At 44.7% G+C, this 13,175-nt stretch overlaps 1 protein-coding gene across 5 annotated transcripts in view; it reads right to left on the bottom strand.

Moving 5' to 3' along the window:
• The window catches only part of SLC45A1 (solute carrier family 45 member 1), a 71,464-nt gene that overhangs the window by 18,044 nt on the left and 40,245 nt on the right, over nucleotides 1-13,175 (bottom strand). For 4 of the 5 annotated variants that reach the window (XM_054849941.1, XM_054849937.1, XM_054849939.1 and 1 more), the window contains exons 2-3: nucleotides 9,132-9,193; nucleotides 8,252-8,363 (exon numbers count right to left, since the gene is read on the bottom strand). The gene's annotated coding sequence lies outside the window, so the exon portion shown is untranslated. Of the gene's footprint in view, nucleotides 1-7,734; nucleotides 7,801-8,251; nucleotides 8,364-9,131; nucleotides 9,194-13,175 lie in introns of all 5 variants that reach the window. The other variant, XM_054849944.1, reaches the window with a different exon arrangement.

Genomic DNA, 13,175 nt, shown 5'->3' with positions numbered 1-13,175 from the left:
AGCGCTGATCCATTTGCATTAAAATTGTCAATTCATTGAGAACAGAAACTCAGCACAGTGAACTGCTATACGAGATAAGAACGTGAATTTTTAAAGAAACAAGGACGTGTGTTCTGACAACTGCTGTCTGCGCTTGTGTGGATATAACAAAGTATAAAAGGAGTTTGCGTCTGCTCCCATCCTTTCTGGGAACAGAGCAAATCTACCCTGTTCTTTTTGGGTGCAAGGTGAGGCTGTGCTCCTGAAACAATTCCTTAAGAAGTATCTTTGAGATGCCCCGACAAGCGTGCCAGGCAACTACAATGCGCAACATTGTGCGTACAGCTCTAGTAATAGGAAGAGACAGAAATGCCCCCACTATTGACAAACATGCAAAGCAGGACTTAGTCTGGACTGTAGTGCAAACTGTTTTGTAAAACAGGTGAAACTTTTTTTTTTTTTTTTAAACAAGCAAAGTCTTTACTAAAAACAACCAATTTGGCTTTAGAAAAAACAGAATGCTGTTACGGTATGAACGAAATGTCGGTAATCTATCAGCCTAGTCTACAGTGGCTGTATCAAACGAAAAGCAGAATGCCGTGGCCCCTTCTCAAACCTTAGAGGATAATTATTCAGAAAAATTTCACTAATGCCGCGCTTCACTGAAACCATTTAAGTGTTGTGCGGCGACAGCCCAATAGTTTTTCTTCCACTGGTTTGCACTTGATTTGACTCATGTTTTGGTGTAGATGTGCAATTTCCACAATAGCAGCGTGCATGCATTTAGTCGTTTGTCTTCCTGAGCTCTGTGCAGTGACTGCTCCACGAGCATTTCTGTTTGCTTCTGCAGGACAAACTAGTGCTGCCCTCAAAATAATATGAGGGCATTAACCTAGCTCCTGCCATCATCAAACCACCGCCCCGTCAATGGCCGGTGTCTCTCCCCGACAGTGAAAACCCAACACAGTTCAGAGAGTCAGTCACTAGAGGGCACTTACAGAATCCAGATCAAGAATGCACTTGGTATCAGAAGGCTACAGTCCTACAAACAGTCGAAAGAGTCCAAATGACGAGTTTTGCATTTACTGCCTAACCAGCTCCTGCGACCAACACTTTAAGATACAGAACCAGGGAAATAATGGTATTTGAGAAGATCTTTAGCATCTTCTGTTTCTCCAGCAAATGGAAATGGCTGAGGAAAAACTCTCCTCTGAGGCAACACACATACTAGGCTATGTTGACCGTGCCCTCCTGGACAAATGCCAAACAAAAGTGTTTACTGCAGGCATGTAAGATATTTACAGTGAAAAATATTGGTGCTAAGTGTCGCTGTTGGGGAAAGAGGTGCAGGAACGCACAAAGCAGTGTGGCAAACTCACTGAGGGACACTATTTCATTTCACTGCGATGCCTCGAGTGAACTCTGCATTTCGCAAGAGACAAGGACATGATTATGCCCCAAAGACCCTGCAGGGTTTTTTCCTGGATGCAACAAACCGCAGGAAAGCAGGAGCGAGAATCCTGGATGTGTGAACCTGCAGTCACACAGAGCAGGCATGGACTACATATGTTTTAGAACTAAACTCAATTTTCATTTAATGACAGAGCATAAATAGAGATTACTGCCATCCCTCCTATGTTACCGGAACAGCTCAATTCTTTGTTTCTCATATTAATTGTGAGCTGCAGCTTCCAGCCACTAGGTCCTGTCCTCAGTAAGATCAAAGTTTTCTTGGCTACTGGGTGTCTTATTTCTGTGATTTAGTACACTTCTGATCTTCTGTTGGAGAAGGAAAGCAGAACTCATGTGATCAGCAAGTTCTACAAAACCTCAAATCACGGCTTTTGTGAAGGCCAAGTGCAGGGCAGCACAAGGAAGGGATGGGTCGCTGCTGGACCGAGGGCTGACGGGTAGAGGTGGTCGGGTGAGGCACTGGGCCGAGGGCAGGCCACCGCACCTGGCTGCAGGCAAGCGTGGAAAATGGTGACCCTGGCGAGGCCGTCACACAGGACTGCCCTTGGCAGGAGAGGTGGTGGAGGGTACCAAGGCCGTGCTGCGCAGGGCTGCATTCTCTAGCAGCTGCGCCGGCAGGGGGTTGGGCTGGCTTGGCAGCGCCCGGACAGAGACAGGGTACTCGGAGCTCACAAAAGAAAAGCCGCGTGGCACCGGCTGATATGTGGCAGGCGCTGCAGGAAGACCGGACATGCGCCTGCCTCTTGCTAAGCATTCATTAAAACTTCGGTTTATAAATTGGCTCTGTACCTTGTCTAAATTGACTTTGGAAGCCTATGGGAAGTACCGCTCCACTTCCCTGTGTTTACCACAGGGGAAATGAGAAGCCACCGGGTCCCTGGGGCTAATTACTTTCTTCAAAACCCAGCATTGCTCTATGTTTCTGACTCAGTGCAGCATTCAATTTTCTGCTGAGATTGTATCTATATCGCATTACAGGATGAGTTGCAATAGCACTCAATGTTAATTGCAGTGCACAGACTGCTCCCTTCTCTCCTTTATACCAGTTATCAAGAAAAACCAGAAAGTCTACTTGTGCTGTTTTTAATTTAGCCTCTTCCATCCGTACAGAGCACCTGTCAGACAGGAGAGGCAGGGGCTGTCATCCCCTTTCTGCCTGAAAGTGTCTAGCGACAAGGCAGAGACTATAGGGATGTCTACGTGCCATCCCAAACAATCAGTTGCCTTATGGAGACAGAGAGATGTTGGGGTCCGGTACGGCCACTTGGTGTGAACAGATACAGAGAAGTGCTTTTAATATTCCTGGGTGACCCCAAAGTCACTCGGACAGCCTTCCTTGCCTCTCGCATCTGCTGAGGCAGAGAAGAGGGAAGAGATGAAGTAACTGAAAAAGGACACCTTCTCTGGTGATACTCAAAACCCACCTAGACGTGATCCTGTGCAACCTGCTCTTGGTGAATGTGCTTTAGCAGGGGGGTTGGACTAGCTGATCTCCAGAGGTCCCTTCCAACCCCTACCGTTCTGTGATTCTGTGACACCCCCTATGCCACTCTCTGAGCTTGGCAGTCTCTTTCAGGGCCTCTGTCTGCCTAGAACACCAAAGCAACCCTCGAAGCACCAGAGTACAGCCACGAGCAGACTTCCGCAGAGGGCAGAAACAAGTGGGGGCTGTGCATCCTGACCTGACGAGTGTATACGGCTCAGCACGTTCTCCTATGGGAACAAAATTTGAGAACATTTGCTGAGTGAAGAGTACAATTTATCTTTCCCTGAAGCATCGTCAAAGGGAGAAGGGTTTTTAGCATCTTATCCTAACTTTGTTTCCCTCCTGAATGTCCATCTTTGACAGCGGTATTCCAGCACCCCACCATGTTGGAAGCAAACGTTTATATGATCTGAGTCATTTCCTAGCCTATCATCTCCTACTCCCCTTCTGTCGCTAGCCGCTGGGATTTCTGTCACTTTCAAGTCTTAACCAGCATTGGTAACTACCACTTGCTCTGCCTCATACATACACAGGGGAATGATACAGACTTGTATAGTGCTCCACGCTTTCAATGCAGTGTATGAATAGCACTTGAAGAAAATGGATTAATCGGCGTACTGCAAAGCAATGCCTGCAGGACTAGCACAGAGGCCTTTGGAGCTCCTTTAGTGAGATCTGTCAAACACAACCTCCTACTAAAAATCAACGGGAAAGCAGCCATACTAGATCAGGTAGCAGTCCTGTTTCCAACAGGGGCTATTAGTGGACACGTGGTTGCTGCTATTCACAAGCCTAGTTTTTGCTTCTACTGGTCTAAATACTATTCACCTCAGTATTCGATTTGTTGAGCGTTTTCAGGTAAGGCAAAGTGCTGTAAGTACCTCCTTTCTTCTGATTTCTTACTCGGTGGTTAAAGGCCCTTTCCCTGTTTGGCAGATCATTCTCAAGATGTTTTCTACTCTCCCCCATCAGCAGTAAAGAAACTCCTCTGACTAGAGTCCAGCCTGCAACGTGATGTTTGCAGCCTAGAGTTGCTCTGGGGTTGGCTTGCCTTTTCTTAGGAGAGAGGAGGGGGGAAAAAAAAAAAAAAAGAGAAAAAGAGAAAAAGAGAAAAGACCCAAACCAACAAAAGGAGACTAGAGGAACAGAACATTCTGTCAAATAAACATTTGCTAATGCTCTTGAGCAACAGAAATGGAACAGGCAGCAAACAGTAACCCAGATTAACTACCTCCTAGGGCAAATACACAGTACGCAAAGGTTCCCTGTGCACTGTTTGGATGGCACTTCTGTGTTGAGAGCCTGATACACTGATATATTAATTGATCTTTCCAACAAGAGCCATGACCTTTGGATACAAAATTGGAGGTCAGGCCTCAAAGTAATCTAATTAATCTCCTTCCTGCCTGGTAGAATAAAAACAGGCTTGCTGTTAGTTTGACTTCTCTAACACACACTCCCACCCCCACCCCCCCCAACCCACCCCTGAGGAATAAGCAATTTCTGCAGGTACACGGTTACTTAGTTTCTCATATTAGCACTCCAATATTAGTAGCTCTTTGGGTGTAGGACTAGCAGAGCTCACCAAGAATCCATGGGTTTGATTCCATATAAAGGTTTAGTGCGACTTCTAGATCAGCTTTACGTAGGAATTGGTACATGCGTAATTGGTTGCCCTCTTCTGAGGCTGAGCCTAATGGTCCTTTGCAGCCGTAAGGAAGAGTTTTGCATCTATCTAACCTCTCTTCTCAAAGACAGTAGGGACAGAGCTAGATCACATCCGCTCCACACTAAGCCAATTTACCATCTCTAGCAAAGTAAAAAACCATCTCCTTCTGAGGTCCTGTGGTCAGTGAGTAGGACACGATAACCTCAAATCCATTTCTTCAAACAGACCGTATTCTCCTGGCTCTCCTTTTCACGTTGGCCAAGATGCCAGACAACCTTCCCGTGCCCAAGTGACAAATGCTTCCAACTTCTCTCCCCCCCGCCCCTTTTTTTTAATTAAAAATCCAAGTGCATGCGGAGACTTGCTTGTGTGATCAGGCTACATGGAGATAATAAAATCGGAGAATTTTTTGATCAAAAATAAAGTGGACATCCTAAGATACCGGAACATGGGCTCATTTACATTTCGAGTATCAAATGAAAACGTCTTCACCACGTGATACAGGGATCAGATTTCACAGCTGAAGAACAGCCATGAAGGACAGAGGTGAAAATTAATATTTGAGATTTATACAACTTAAAGTAGATTTCTGTCACTGTCTTCTGTTTCTGGGCAAGCTGGATAGGAGAAAAACAGGTTTGATACAAGCATCTTCCTGCAGATTAACTCGTTAACCTATCTTTGCACAGCTTCTCAAGCCACCCACTTGCCTAAGGAGAAATGATGCCACCAAAGCTAGTCCATGAACCTCAGACGGGCCCTGCCCTTTACTTTCCATGGATGATAGCAACAATAAAGCCTGGACACCCAGCTCACAGATACAGGAGCACATAGCCTTATTACATATCGGTCCTGGGAACTTCGTGCATACTACGCATTCTCCCCGACAGAAGAGATGACCCTCAGCTCTCCCTCAGCTCTAAGGCATACTGGACCACACTGAGTCTGGACATCCCCTCAGAATTACCTTCCCTTGCGAATTTCAATAGGGCAGAACCACGTAGACTGTTTTAAGACCTTCTGTACTGTCAATAAAAGGGAAGGAAACAACCTATTTTAACTCACAGAGTCAATGTTCGTGACCTTTTGCAACGTCCCCTTTAATTTAAAATCAAACCTTTCTACCAAGCCAAAAGAGACTCTCTCTCCCCCCTCTAATCTAATATGGTCTGACATTACGTGATCAGATCAACACACAGAACTCCTGCCCTGGGAGCAAAGCAGATCTATCCAGCAGCAGCATTTTCTCCATTACACCATGCTCCAGACTCACTGCAGAAGTTTGTCCTGGTGAGCACATTGCATCCTTTTCGGTTCTCCATTCTAGGCTTTCAGGTTGCCCTATGTTTTCTGTCGCAACAGCATTTCTAATGTTCTGCCCTCTACCTGTTTAATAACGACAGCATTGCTGTGGACAGGTGTGGTTTTTACCATTACCAATCCTGCAGCTAAAACAACAATCTGTGTAGTAGTAGTTCTGTACAGGAAGAGGGAGCTAGAATTCTGACGTGCTTTTATTACTCATATCATTCCCAGAACTGCCGAGCTGGACAGCCGACATAGACAAACAACACGTCTATGATGTTCTCAGAAAAGACATGCATCTTAGATTGCCTCTACTTGTCATAACAAATGGATCTTCAGCCAGATCATCATCATCATCATCTTTGTTATTCTTCACCAAAATGGAATATGCTTCCCTTTACAATTTTATATAAACCCACCATCACTTGGACACTGCCTAGCTTTGCACCCTCCTTCACGGATACTTAGAGGTGAAATGCACACGACTGGAAAGAAAGGTTTTTTCATGTGTTTGTTAGCTCAGCCACAGCTACAAACTTCTGACATGAGACTTCCAAGAAAGGAGGCATTGGGAAGGGAAGTTCTATTAAACGGACTGTCCACATTGACAGTATATCCTCAGAAACCCCAACCGTCACCTTCTTCTACGGTCAGTTGACAGAAGTCACAAACCCCGTGTCAGCTAAAGCGTACGTCAGAACAGCTGCTCGCCTCTTTGTTTTGCACATAGTGTGCACCTATGTAGCAACGCGCACATTACATAATAGTAAGTCATAAACTAAAAGGAGTCGGATTGCTAAATCCATCCACTGTGTGGATGAGATTTTTACTTCCATCACCTGATAATTTAATTGCTCAATTAGCTCCGCCTGAATGCCTTGGCAGTGGTAGAAGAATGTTCCCTCGCAGGTCACGGTAAGTCAGAAGACAGGAGGCAAGTAAGCAATGCAAAGGTAAATGATTCCTCTACAGCAAACCAAGTGCATTGTCCAATTGCATTTCCTCTCCTGATCTCCTCCTTGCACTAGTGTTTTAGGGACAGAACAGACACCAGACAAATAAAAGACCATAAAACTCTGGTCAAAAGCCGGTATCACAGGAGGCCTCCCCTACGTGGTTGAATCCCAAAACTTTTTTAGCCAATTCAAACCTAGACTGGACATTTCTTTTTGCATTTCTGAAATTCCGTAACATGCTTAACTTAGGTAACAGGGTAATCTCGTTGATGAGGACTTTGAAACATCTGCTGCATCGCTGAACATCATACTGTTGCTTTCCTTTAGCCAAGAGTAAGTGGAAATGATGCCGTTAAAGTAGTACTTGTCGATCATCCCAGAGCAGAGCGGGACCGACCGTGGCTCTGCAGACGTGACTCTTGTGCATCAACAGACCACAGCACAGAGGGTTTCGGTTGCAACAAACGCTGCCTGTAGGCAGGCACGACTTGATGGACTTTGTAACTAACTTTTTGGACTTAATGAGAAAGTAATTACTCCTACTGCAGGCACCTCGATTGCAAGAAACTAACTGTATCATAGTATTCAAATAAATCAAAGGATATGCAGTTACCAGAGAAATCTGTATTTCTAATAGATTGGCTACTGTGTAGGAAGGGCCTGGCTCAGAATAAATGCATGTGACACACAATTCCATTCTGAACGGTTCTTGCCCTGCACTCTATACCCGAGTTCCTGCTTCTGCCCACCCGTAAATTCACCACCACCGATGCAATCCACCACCAGAAAATCTGACTCGCTCATCCGCTCCTTTGGATAGGTACTGGCACTTGCCCTCATTCCCTCACAGCTCCAAAGTGACTTACAAGCATCTTCCGGATAGTGGCTTTCCCAGACTCCTATTTCTGGATCGCAACAGATCCCAGGCTACACTGCAAGAAAAAGTACCAAATGGATGGATACTCAGAGTTTGGACAAAATAATTGGCATTCACTGCGCTGCCTTTGGGGCCTAATTTTAAGCAATATTAGGAAATGCACTTTCTCTGTCTGTTTTTTTAGGGTATTATTCCTTCTCAGGTAAATCATTACTGTATGCCCTGCTGTGAAATATAACCCTAATCTGCACACCATTTATCTGTGTATCGTCTGGGTCTAATTTAGTCCCTTTCCTGCATCTCTCCCATCTGTATTTCTGTAACACCAGTTTTACTAACAATCCTCACTGGCGATGGGAAATAAATTTTCATTCATGAAACCAGCACGAGCAAGGATCAGGAAAACACATCAGAATAAATGAGAATTCTTCAGGGTACAGAACCTTAAAGAAAATCAAGGGGTCAAGGTGAGCAGGGGGGTCATTATTGCAGCAAACTAGACATACCTTAATCGTGCCCTCTTTCATCCGGTGGGTCGGACCAGAAGATAAAACGAAGCTACGGCAGTCAAGTTCATAGCACTCTCCCTCTGCTGCCCATGTCAAAATGCGAGTGCTCCTGTACAATTAATGAAATAGTATTGTTTATTTTATTTAGTATTTATAAGTTAGACAGGGAGCAAAAATTTCCATTAAAAAGATTTTTAGATTGATTATGGAGATAGGAGAGTCTCTGTCACTGGAGACTTTTAAGATCATCTGCAAAGATGCCTGAGAGCAGGTTAGGGTTATTAGATCCTGCCTTGGGCCAAGGAGATGAAATAGAGGAACTCTGGGACCTTGCAAGGTCTCTTCTACCTTTTCCTGGAACCATTTGATGAAAATGGCCTGGAAAAGCAGCAAACTAAAAGCTGGTAAAGAGACACTTCTGGTCTGTGTTCAGCTGAGGAAGCAAAAAAAGCCAAGAGAGGCTTAAAAGTCTACATCTAGCAAAGCGATGAAAGAGAAAAGAGTTTACAATTGAAGTCAAAGACAGTGAGTGCTAAAGGGAAAAACATCCTCTGCTACAGGATTCCTATTTAAGGTCTTCACACGAAGACCATCATTAAAACCCTACCCATATTATCATTTTAAACAGCTCCTTCAAAGCTCCATTTGTGAACTTCCCTAGGTAGTGCTCCTTGCGATCATCCTGAGAGCTCACATGAAGTCAATCCGCAATGTGCCTTTCCTAAATTTCTCCCTGAAGCTACCTATAAAACAGGTAGAGGTGAAACAGAATTTACTCGGCGATTAGTGACCCCCTTTTGTTTTTATTTAGGATGCAGTGTCTCCTGAATTCTTGGTCATTAGAAATCATCAGCCTGTTGATTCTGCAAGTACTCACCGCGCTAGAAAATCCTGTTTCTGCCTCATGCCATGCAAAGTCTGACTGGATGTTACTTTGACCTGAAAAACAAGAAACAACGTAGGTTTGTAGCCAAACCTTGGGCTGCCAACTATACCTGCAGAGGGAAAAGGTGCATCTCTAGCAATCAGAAATTGTATTTAAAATACATCTTTGCTTGGTCGGATCCTCTAAACTGGGGCAGTTCAAAAGAGGGGAATTTAATTAGAAAACACTTGTCACAAATGTGGTATTGACAGTCTTGGAAATTCGAGGTTAATGGCAGACAGAAAGGAGCTAAAAATAGCAGCAAATATACGTAACCAGCTTGGAAAACAGGTAACAGAAGTAAGAGGCAGTGAGGAAAGGAAAAACCAAACAAAATATTCCCACCCTCCAGCAGACAAAGACAATCAGAAGTGTTTAAGTACATTAGGATAACAACAAATATAACAATCTATAAAAACATCTGTAATAATCAGATTGCCCATTACTATATTCATAGGGTAAAATCTGTCAACAGTAGCACAGAAAAGGTAGATATTTCTTATAGTTATTTCTGCTCTGGACTGCAAGACGATGCATATCATATCATATATACCTTAAAGCCAACAACTCAGACTGCTATTTAAATAGTACCAAAGGTGAGATGACAGTGAATCAGCACCCCAGAGTCCTACGAGATGTCTGAAGATCTGATTGCTGACAGTGAGTTTCTGCAAGTCATTGAAAAATAAGTAAGCTCCATAAGTCAGAGAGAAAGCTAATCTCTAGAAGCATAAACAGGACAATCTAGGACTAAGAGCTCAACACGAGTCCAAAAGCAGGAGAAGGAACCCCCTTTTTTTGCAGAAGGAGGGAGGCCATTCCAAAAGCAAGCAGCTTCCACCTTGGCGCTACCTGGCAGACCACCCATCACGCTCCTCTCGCCAAACTGCTCGGCTTCACAGGAAGCTGCAGGCACCAACATTTTCACCGAAGGCCTTAATGAGAAATGCTCAGGGTTCTGTGTTTGGTCAAAGATGCTCCGCCGCCATTGACCAATCAGAGCACCTATGTCAAAGGTGGCAGAGTTTTGTTGATGGATGAACACTGAGCTAGAAGGATGTTGGGCTGTAAAACAAGGTTCAGTACCAGTGCAGTAGGGTACTGGGACAAAATAATCTCCCAAGTATTTGGAGACAACAGTCAGGAAATAGCTAAAATACCTCTAAGTCTGCACCACAGAAAACTGTTTACTAAAAAACAGGAATACTTTTAAGACTCGTGAAGAATTTGGGAGATCTTGCAAGAAGGAGAGATGAAGAGACAAAACCCCGTGACTTACGACCTCCGACTAGAACTTCTCTCTGCTAGTAAATAAAAAGCTGTGTCATCAATAGCAACCAAACTCTGAGTGAAAGCAATTTCAATTTCAAAACGTTTGGATTAAGGAAACACAATTCCAGCTTAATGCATTTGAGACACAATCAGAAAACTGCATTCAAGATGGTAAGTCTGCCTTTTTACTCCACCTAACTTACAGAAAAATCTGCAAAACATTTCAGTATAAAGATAGAGCATTCTGGAAGAACTTGATGATTGTTACTTTACATATGAGAAGTGTTTCAATTCCATTCTTTGAGATTTTATCATGCAAATCATGCAGAAGTTGGCGACTGAACATTCCAAAAGGCTTAACGCAACTTTTACCGTGTTTGCTTAGGCAAATGTTCTGATACCTGTCACCAGTTCAAATTTAATCTTGTCCCAGGGTTAGAAAACAGGTCACGGTACGTTACGTTTGCCATTTTGTGGTGAAACTTCAGTGCATTTTCATACCGAGGACACATGAGACGATTTCTAGGCCAGCTGACTTCACTGGTACCACAGTTTCCTCTCGACCGCTGCAGGATTCTCACATATTTGTCCTGTTTGCAGAACACAAGCACTGAAGAATAATTGGGTCCTTTACTTGTTTATGGTATCTAGGAATGATTTCTCTGACTGAGCCTGAAAGAAGTGCCGAGTTTTAATTTCACCATTACGTGCAAACCTGAGCCGGAGCTTGTTAGAAAGCTCCACAGTTCTGGCACTTGAGATCTACTAGCATTTTAGGTTTTCTTTTGTGTTGCAAGCTCATCAGATTTCAAGCACATTTCCATGTTTATAAAGCAGTTGAGCTTACCCAACACAAATAAATAGGTGAAAAGCCACAGGAAACTGAAGCACTACCAATTACCTGCAATTGAATACCATTTCTCAGAGACACAATACAAGACGCTGATGAAATGCAGATATTCGCTTTTGGAACTGTGCGCTGCCTGGCGAGTTATAAGCTTTCACTTCAGGCTGCAGCCATCCGCCGGCTGACCTGCTGCTGGCTAAGAGTGATTCAAGCACGAACGGCGCTGACGCCCCTGCCTTCCCGGTTCTGCAGCTTGTGACTCACGCTCGCACCCCCCGCTCCCGGGCAGGCACCCCAGGGCCTCCCCTTGGAGCTCCGATACGTGCTGCTCCACAGTACCTCTCCTTGCATTCAAGGCAACCCCGTGCCCAGAGTGCCTTGGGAAATCTCAGTTTCAGCAATAACAAAGAAGAATTAGTTAACAAAGAAGAGCGAGGAAGCGTTAGTGAAAATATCTTCTACTTTGGATCCAGAGGAGTGGAGTGCATCTGCTGACTAACAGCTGGAACTGGACGGGAAGGGAAGGCAGCTGGCATCTCTGTGAGGGAAGAGACACGTTCCTGAGTGGTGCTGTGGGCAGTACAGGAAAAGCTGTCGTGTTCAACAGCAGCGCAATGCCTGTTAGGGATCTGACGCCCACTGCTTCCACAGCACCAAACGCTCCTTTCCCTCCTGGCAAAAATGAATATTAAATATGATGAGCCTGCAACATTAAAGAGGAGTTAAACTACAGCTAGAGCTCTCTGTTTGGCTAAAAGTGTTAAACACAAATGGAAAAACTGATAGTATTTGTGAAGCCCTGAAAAGGAAAACCCAGGGTATATAAGTTCATTTGTAATAAAGTTGCCTTCTATGAAAAATAAATGCAAAAGGGCCTGATGCTGTCCTTCCTGAGATCCCCACACACGGCCCAGAGAGCAGAAAGCAGTTTTTGTAAAACCCCACCGAGATTCACACACGTTAACAGGGTTGCTGGCATCTCAGCTGCCTGCTAACAGAGGAAGAGAGCAGAAGTGCAGCCTCCCAGGAAAAGGCATACACGCAGACAGAATGGGACACTGCAGTCCGGACACTTTTTAACTGAACTTCCTGAAGAGACTTTTACATGGTGAAGATTCGTGGATCTCTTCAGGCTTTCTGGGGTCAAAGGCATGCAAATTCCCAGTAGCAGAATCTCCCAATGCTATCAACAACTGCAAAATGGCTCCATTTTTTTTTCAATTCTCTTCCTTGCATGTGACCAGCCAAGACTACTCCATCTTATATACCTTCTTATGACCAAAATGTATTGTCAGTTCACAGTCAGGTGCTCCACAAGCCTCCAAGCACCACATAGCCTTCACCTCGTGCCTCTACCGCATGCATCCTTGCCACAGAGCAGAGTGACTCACAGTCTGCCCATACAGATCATGGCCTAGACGGCTGCCGATCAGGATGTGGAGATATCAGCCGCATCCTGAACATGGAAGGGTCCACAAGGTAGGACAGACAGAATGGCACTGACAGACCTGTGAGTCAGAACACAAGGCAGAAATGAAAGATGTTGTCGACAGCATAAGGAGCCTAGAGGTAACAGGGAGCCCGAGGCATACAGAACAGTGAAGTGTTCTGTATGCCCCTCCACAGCAGATGCTGTAACATTCTCTCAGCACACGTTCCTGAGCACAGAATCTCACTGCGGTGTGTTGTACCACTGTCAGGACCGGTCTGAACAGCTTTTTGAGACCGCCATACAGGAAGAAGGCTTCAGGGAGTCTTTTGTGATTATTAGTTACGTTAGAACAGACCGGACCTTTGTCTCTCTGTTAACTTTTTGGGTCAACTCTATGGATCACCAGCCAGAAAACCCAACATGAAATGCAGTCTGGTATTTTGTT

The sequence above is a fragment of the Grus americana genome, chromosome 21, assembly GCF_028858705.1.
Source record: "Grus americana isolate bGruAme1 chromosome 21, bGruAme1.mat, whole genome shotgun sequence".
Classification (NCBI taxonomy): domain Eukaryota; kingdom Metazoa; phylum Chordata; class Aves; order Gruiformes; family Gruidae; genus Grus; species Grus americana.
The sequence above is the reverse complement of the archived record's forward strand: the minus strand, read 5'-3'. Positions and strand labels throughout refer to the sequence as shown.